This window comes from Felis catus, chromosome D2 (genome assembly GCF_018350175.1).
Source record: "Felis catus isolate Fca126 chromosome D2, F.catus_Fca126_mat1.0, whole genome shotgun sequence".
Lineage (NCBI taxonomy): Eukaryota > Metazoa > Chordata > Mammalia > Carnivora > Felidae > Felis > Felis catus.
This window is the reverse complement of record NC_058378.1, coordinates 67,752,752-67,759,423: the sequence shown is the minus strand read 5'-3', so window position 1 is coordinate 67,759,423 and position 6,672 is coordinate 67,752,752. Positions and strand designations below refer to the sequence as shown.

Genomic DNA, 6,672 nt, shown 5'->3' with positions numbered 1-6,672 from the left:
CAAAAATCTATCCATGTAGGGGTGCCTGGCTAGCTCAGTTGGTGGAACATGTGACTTCTGATCTTGGGGGTCTTGAGTTCAAGCCTCATGTTAGGTGTAGAGATTATTTAAATAAAAATCTTTTTTTTAATTAAAAAAAATCTTTGTTCATATTTGAGAGAGAAAGAGACAGAGTGCAAGTGGGAGAGGAACAGAGAGAGAGGGAGATACAGAATCCAAAGCAGACTCCAGGCTCTGAGCTGTCAACACAGAGCCTAACACGGGGCTCAAACCCACAAACTGCGAGTTCATGACCTGAACTGAAGTCAGACGCTTAACCAACTGAGCCACCCAGGCGTCCTGTAAATAAAATCTTAAAAAAAAAATCAATCCATGAAATGAAATTAGGCTAAGATCTCCATTTACAATGGCATAAAAAACACTTATGGATACATTTAATGACAGAAGTGCAAGACTTACACTAAAAACTTACAAAACCATTGAAATAAAAAAAAGATCTAAAGAAATGGGAACATGCCCGACGTTTACGGACCAGAAGACTTAACATTGTTATGATGGCAATACTCCCCAAATTGACCTACACATTCAACACACACTCTATCAAAATCCTAGCTGATTTTTTGGTGGAGACTGACAAGCTACTACTAAAATTCATGTAAAAATTCAAAAGATCCAGAATAACTAAAACAATCTTGAAAAAGAAGAACAAAGAGTTGAAAGACTCACTCTTCTCAATTTCAAAATATACTTCAAAATGAAAGTCATCAAGAGAGTGTGGTACTGGTATAAGGATAGATATATAGGTCAGTGGAATATATAACTAATTTTTAAACCTCAATAATAAAACATATAACTCATTTAAAGAAAATGTTCAATAGATACTTTACTAAAGCAGATTTATGAATGGCCAGTAAATACATGAATTCTCAACATCATTAGTAATTATAGAAATACGAACTCTTCCTGGAGACTTGGAGTTTAAGCAGTGACATTTGTGAAATGTCAGTGACATTGTCACTCAGTGACATTGATGAAAAGATAGAACAAAATGCTACAAGCATAGAACATTGCATTAAGGAAATACAATCTGAAGTTAACAAGCAGTGTCCAGAGGTGCAGCTGCAAACGACAACTGACTGTTTTGAGTGGCTAGGTAACTATAATTGTAATTCATCCAAGTCACCTTCCATTCCCCATGGAGATTTGATGAAATTCCTCAAAACACTGCAAGATTCGTTGAAGAGTGAACTGAATCAAGAAGAAATGATCCTGGATTCACTTTGGGATCTCTCTTGCCAGAGCAGCACTTCATTCCCGGCAACTCTAAGTGGAGCATCTTTCCATTTCCTCTCTGGGACTTCTCTTCATTCTGTTGAAGATGATTCCTCCATGGATGCACAGTCCATCTGGGATAACATAAGACTGCATCTTTGACGCTTCTCAGTGAACAAATTACAAAGCCATAATGAAATCATCAATTCACAGCACAAAATTTGGTTGAAAAAGCAGTGCATACAACAACTGTTGTTTCTTTATCCAGAATCGGAAGTTATAATCAAGTACCAAAGCATACAGAATAAACTGTTGGCTGAGCTCCTGCAGAACTGTTTTCCTGCTTATAGCAGAGAATCGAATTTAGACATAATGGCTCATGGATACCAAAGTACAATGCTTAAGTTATACTCAATGATAAAAGAGGATTTTAACACACTACATGAAGTTTTAGCTCCCACCTGAACGGTGAAATTCATTAAAGAAACTTTCCTGGATACTGTTGCAGAAGAAATGGCAAAGTTTCTTGAAAACTTTTGTGAGCTGCAGTTCAAAGAAAGTGCTGTCCGTGTGATTAAAACAAAACAAGAACCCCAGCAGGCTTAGAGGAGCAGTGCATGCTCTGGGTTAGTGAGTTTTTAAATTTGTTCAGTTTGACTTAAGCCTTTTGATACCTTTAATTTTCTAACATTTTTCTATTTAAACTTATTGCAAACTCGAAACTAAATCAGAAAATAAATATTATGAAGTTTTACAGTGCACATTTCTCTTCTGCATTTCTTTTTCTGTAAGTACAGTTCTAGAAGTGCTTTTTTTTTTCCTGTTCTTTAAATTATTAAAGATATTGAAAACGTAGTCAAAAATGTTGCCAATGAGTTTTGGTTTTTTTGATTGCATAAATTACTGGGTGAAACTGTATGTATGTGTATATATATATATATGTACATATACATATATATGTACATATACATATATATATGTACATATACATATATATACACATATATATACACATATATACATGAGTCAATATTCATATGTATGTAACAAAAAAGTATAATTCTTAACCCATTGTATCTTCCAAAGCTGAAATGTCATTAGGTAAAAAGAATTGTTAAAAATTTGTTGAAATTTGGGGCGCCTGGGTGGCGCAGTCGGTTAAGCGTCCGACTTCAGCCAGGTCACGATCTCGCGGTCCGGGAGTTTGAGCCCCGCGTCGGGCTCTGGGCTGATGGCTCAGAGCCTGGAGCCTGTTTCCGATTCTGTGTCTCCCTCTCTCTCTGCCCCTCCCCCGTTCGTGCTCTGTCTCTCTCTGTCCCAAAAATAAATAAACGTTGAAAAAAGAAAAATTAAAAAAAATTTGTTGAAATTTACATAAACTAAAATTGGACATTTAGAACTGTATTCTTTTAGTCAGTCAATTCCAATAAAGAGCTATTATGAAATGGTAACTATAAAACTCTATATTATAATTGGTCACAGAGGCATAGCATTTTAGCTATGGCTGACTTAAAATCTCCTCTAGTATTATTTCTATAAGAATATACATAGAGAAAAGGTAATTTGAAAATTGCTAATTTTATATAAAAGATAAAGGAAAAGAGAAAGAAATTATTGTGATATAATGAACTTTTCTGTCACCATTTTAATTTCCCACTAGTGGAGAAAAATCACGATAAAAATATTATTTTTGAAAATTATTAGTCATGCTTTTATGTGAAAACTCTGAGGTATATTTATTTTTTTTTTAATTTTTTTTCAATGTTTTTTTATTTATTTTTGGGACAGAGAGAGACAGAGCATGAACAGGGGAGGGCCAGAGAGAGAGGGAGACACAGAATCGGAAACAGGCTCCAGGCTCTGAGCCATCAGCCCAGAGCCTGACGCGGGGCTTGAACTCACGGACCGTGAGATCGTGACCTGGCTGAAGTCGGACGCTTAACCGACTGTGCCACCCAGGCGCCCCAGAAAACTCTGAGGTATATTTCTAAATAGGTACATAAACTGTATTTTTTAAGTGTTTGAAAATTGTCATTTGGTGAATTGCTGTCTTTGAATTTATGATCACTTTATAAAAATTTCCATAGCTCACTATATTTTTACATACCTTCCTTAATAAAATGCCAGAATACAAAAAAAAGAAAGAAAGAAAGAAAGAAAGAAAGAAAGAAAGAAAGAAAAGAAAAAGAAAGAAATATAAACTAAAAAAATCCAGTGAGGTACCACTACATACGACATACTACCAGAATGGCTAAACTCAACAAAACTGACAATACCAACTATAAGCTAGAATATAGAGCAACTGGAACTCTCATTCATTAATGGTAGGAATGCAACTTACCACATGACCAGAAACATGTCCACAAATGTCCATAGCAGCTTTATCCATAACAGCCCAAAGCAGGAAACAACACAAATGTCCATCAGTAGGTGAACCGATAAACAAATGTTGGCATATCTATACCATATAATACTATTAAAGCATAAAAAGAAATGAATTATTTTTTTGATACTTACATATCTTTTTATTTTATTATTATTTTTTTATTTTAAAGAGCAAGAAAGTACACAAGCAGAGGCAGAAGGAGAGAGAGAGATTCCCAAGCAGGCTTCACACTCTGTGTGGAGCCCAATGCGGGGCTGGATCCCATGATCCCGGGATCATGATCTGAGCTGAAATCAAGAGTTGGACGCTAAACTGACTGAGCCACCCAGGCACCCCAGGAAATGAATTATTAGTAGTCATGATAACATAGATAAACCTTAAATGCATTATGCTAAGTAACATAATGCAGACTCAAAACCTGCATCCTATCTGATCCCGTTTATGTGAAATTCTAGAAGAGGCACAGTTATAGTGAAGGAAAATATTAGTGATTGCTAGAGGCTGGGGTAGGGAAAAAGGAGTAAATACAAAGGGGCACAAGGACATTTTGGAGGTGAAGAAAATAGCCTATATCTTGATTGCAATGGTGTTAACATTGCTGTATATATACAGTTGTCAAGAGTCATTTAATTATAACATTTAAATGAGAGAATTTCATACTATGTAAATTATACCTTAATAAAGTTGATTTTTAAAAATAATGAACATCAAGGGTGCTTGGGTGGTTCAGGTGGTTAAGCATCTAAGTCCTGATTTTGGCTCAGGTCACGGTTCATGGGTTCAAGTCCCACATTGGAGTCTCCTTGGGATTCTCTCTCTCCCTCTCCCTGCTCCCCCCACCCCCCGCTTGCACACATGCTCTCTTTCTCTCTCAAAATAAAATAAACTTAAAAAGCATGAACATCCTTATTTAATTCCCATTGTGCCAGCACTCCGAAGGGAAGGTATAGATACCAGGGGAACATTTAATACAGAATCCTGAAATCTGGGTAGATTTCCCTGAAAAAATGAAATCATGAACTGCAGAGATTCATAAATGAGTAGGTGAAGAAGGAAAGGAAGGAAGCAGAGGAAGGAACAGGTAGGTGCAAAGGCCCTGAGCCTTGAATCCTCTCATGGCAACCTTTCCAATAGAAATCCCACTTCTGCTTGCCCAGCCTTCACACCCGTGGGTAGTTCAAAGCTGTAATTATTGTAATTAATAACCATGACCACTATTCATTGAAGATTTACTGTGTCTTTGCCTTCATAGTAGACAATTATTCCTCATCGCATTTACTCTTTCAAACTGTACCCACAAGGTAGACTCAATTAGTCCACCCCTTTTATGGATAAGAACTTCAAGACTTAGAGCCATGAGGTAACTTGTCCACGTCCACACATTTAGCAAATGCCAGAGCCGGAATTCACATTCAGGCTTATGACACTCCAGCCCCTGAGTTCCCAGACACCACTCCATACAGCTTCAGTGAGACAATTCATTGGCTCCCCTCTGCAGGTCACGCATCACTACCTTTCCTTACTCTTCTTCATATAACACAGTTTCCAATCCCTTCACTATCCGTTATCTGTAAACACACCAGTTTGTCCACGTTCCTTCCTGAAATTCAACTCCCAAATCTAACAGTTCAGTGATGTTGGAAGAGAGGGCTGTCAAGTGAATGAGCTCTTACAATGAGATCGCTAGAAACCCTGTGCTCAAGAACAAACGGATTTCATGACCACGTTTAAGGTACGTAGACATGGACACACAACTGAGATGCTTTTGAATTTCCTTTTCTGGAACACAGAGCAGTGCAGAGGGAAGAGTATGGCTTTGGGGGCCCAATGCAGGTTGGGTATCCTGGCTCTGACATCCACGGGCTCTAGCTACGTAACCTTAGGCTGGGTTTGTGATCTCTCAGTTTTATCACCTGTACACAGGGCTAACAAAGTCTACTCTGCTGGGGTCTTGTGGCCTTTTGGAGAGAGAAAGTACCCAAAATACCCAGCATGCAGCCTGCCCATTGTAAGTGCTTTTTCAAAAATATTTTTATTTATTTGTTCTGAAAGAGAGAAAGAGTGAGCAGGGGAGGGGCAGAGAGGAGAGAGAGAGAGAGAGAGAGAGAGAGAGAGAGAGAGAATCTTAAGCAGGCTCCAAACTGCCAGTGCGAGGCCTGATGAGAACTCACAAACCCTGAGATGATGATCTGAGCCCAAGTCGGGTGCTTAAGCAACCGAGGCACCCAGGTGCCCTTCAAAGATCTTTTTAAAGGTTCTGGGTAGTTAGGTTCCCTGGATCTGGCAGCTAGCTTCCTGATTCTAAGTCTACTGTCCTTTTACTCATAGGCTGGAAATACATTTTTTTCATCGTCCTATCATAGAGCTATATTCGAGGCTTTGCTATCTTAGAGGTTTTTCCTCCCAAGCAGTACATTTTCTTTTGGCTGCTGGAGAAGCCCAGAATGAAAACTGTACGGATGCTTCAAGGGTCTATTTTGAACGCCCACCTAGTAGCTTCTCAGTTTCTGTAAACTTTATAAGTGAATGGTGGTAGGTATGTAGGTGGGAAGCGATTTGATTTACCACTATAAATAAATACTACCATAGTATACAATTTAGGTATCATAATTGATCACCTTGGGGTGCTCACTGGCAGTCAGACAAGACCGGTAGGGTTGAGTTTCATTGTGCCCAAGCTATAAGGCAGTCTTCTTATCCAATACTCAGTCTACTGGCATTAATTGAGTACTTTACATGGCAAGTTAGCCAAGTGCATGGCAGGATCCCTGCCCCTTCTAGCAGAAACTGCCCTACCTACAGCCCAACTCAGGGAGTCTGGTCTAGACAGGTTTCTGAACATAGAGGAAACTGATTGGTCCCAGGATGGACACCTGAGCCTAGAGTAACTGAGCGGTGACCACTGGGGTGATGTGGTGACATAAACTCTGACCAATAGGGTAGCAGTCATTGCATCTAGGAAACTTGTTTCCTCTAGGTCTGGGGAGGATTTGGCAAATGGCATGGGGTCAAGG

At 38.8% G+C, this 6,672-nt stretch overlaps 1 pseudogene; it reads left to right on the top strand.

Annotated features, from left to right (window-relative positions):
* The first annotated feature begins 999 nt into the window (after window positions 1–999).
* Window positions 1,000–1,903, top strand: LOC101099082 (annotated as a pseudogene).
* Window positions 1,904–6,672: the final 4,769 nt, after the last annotated feature.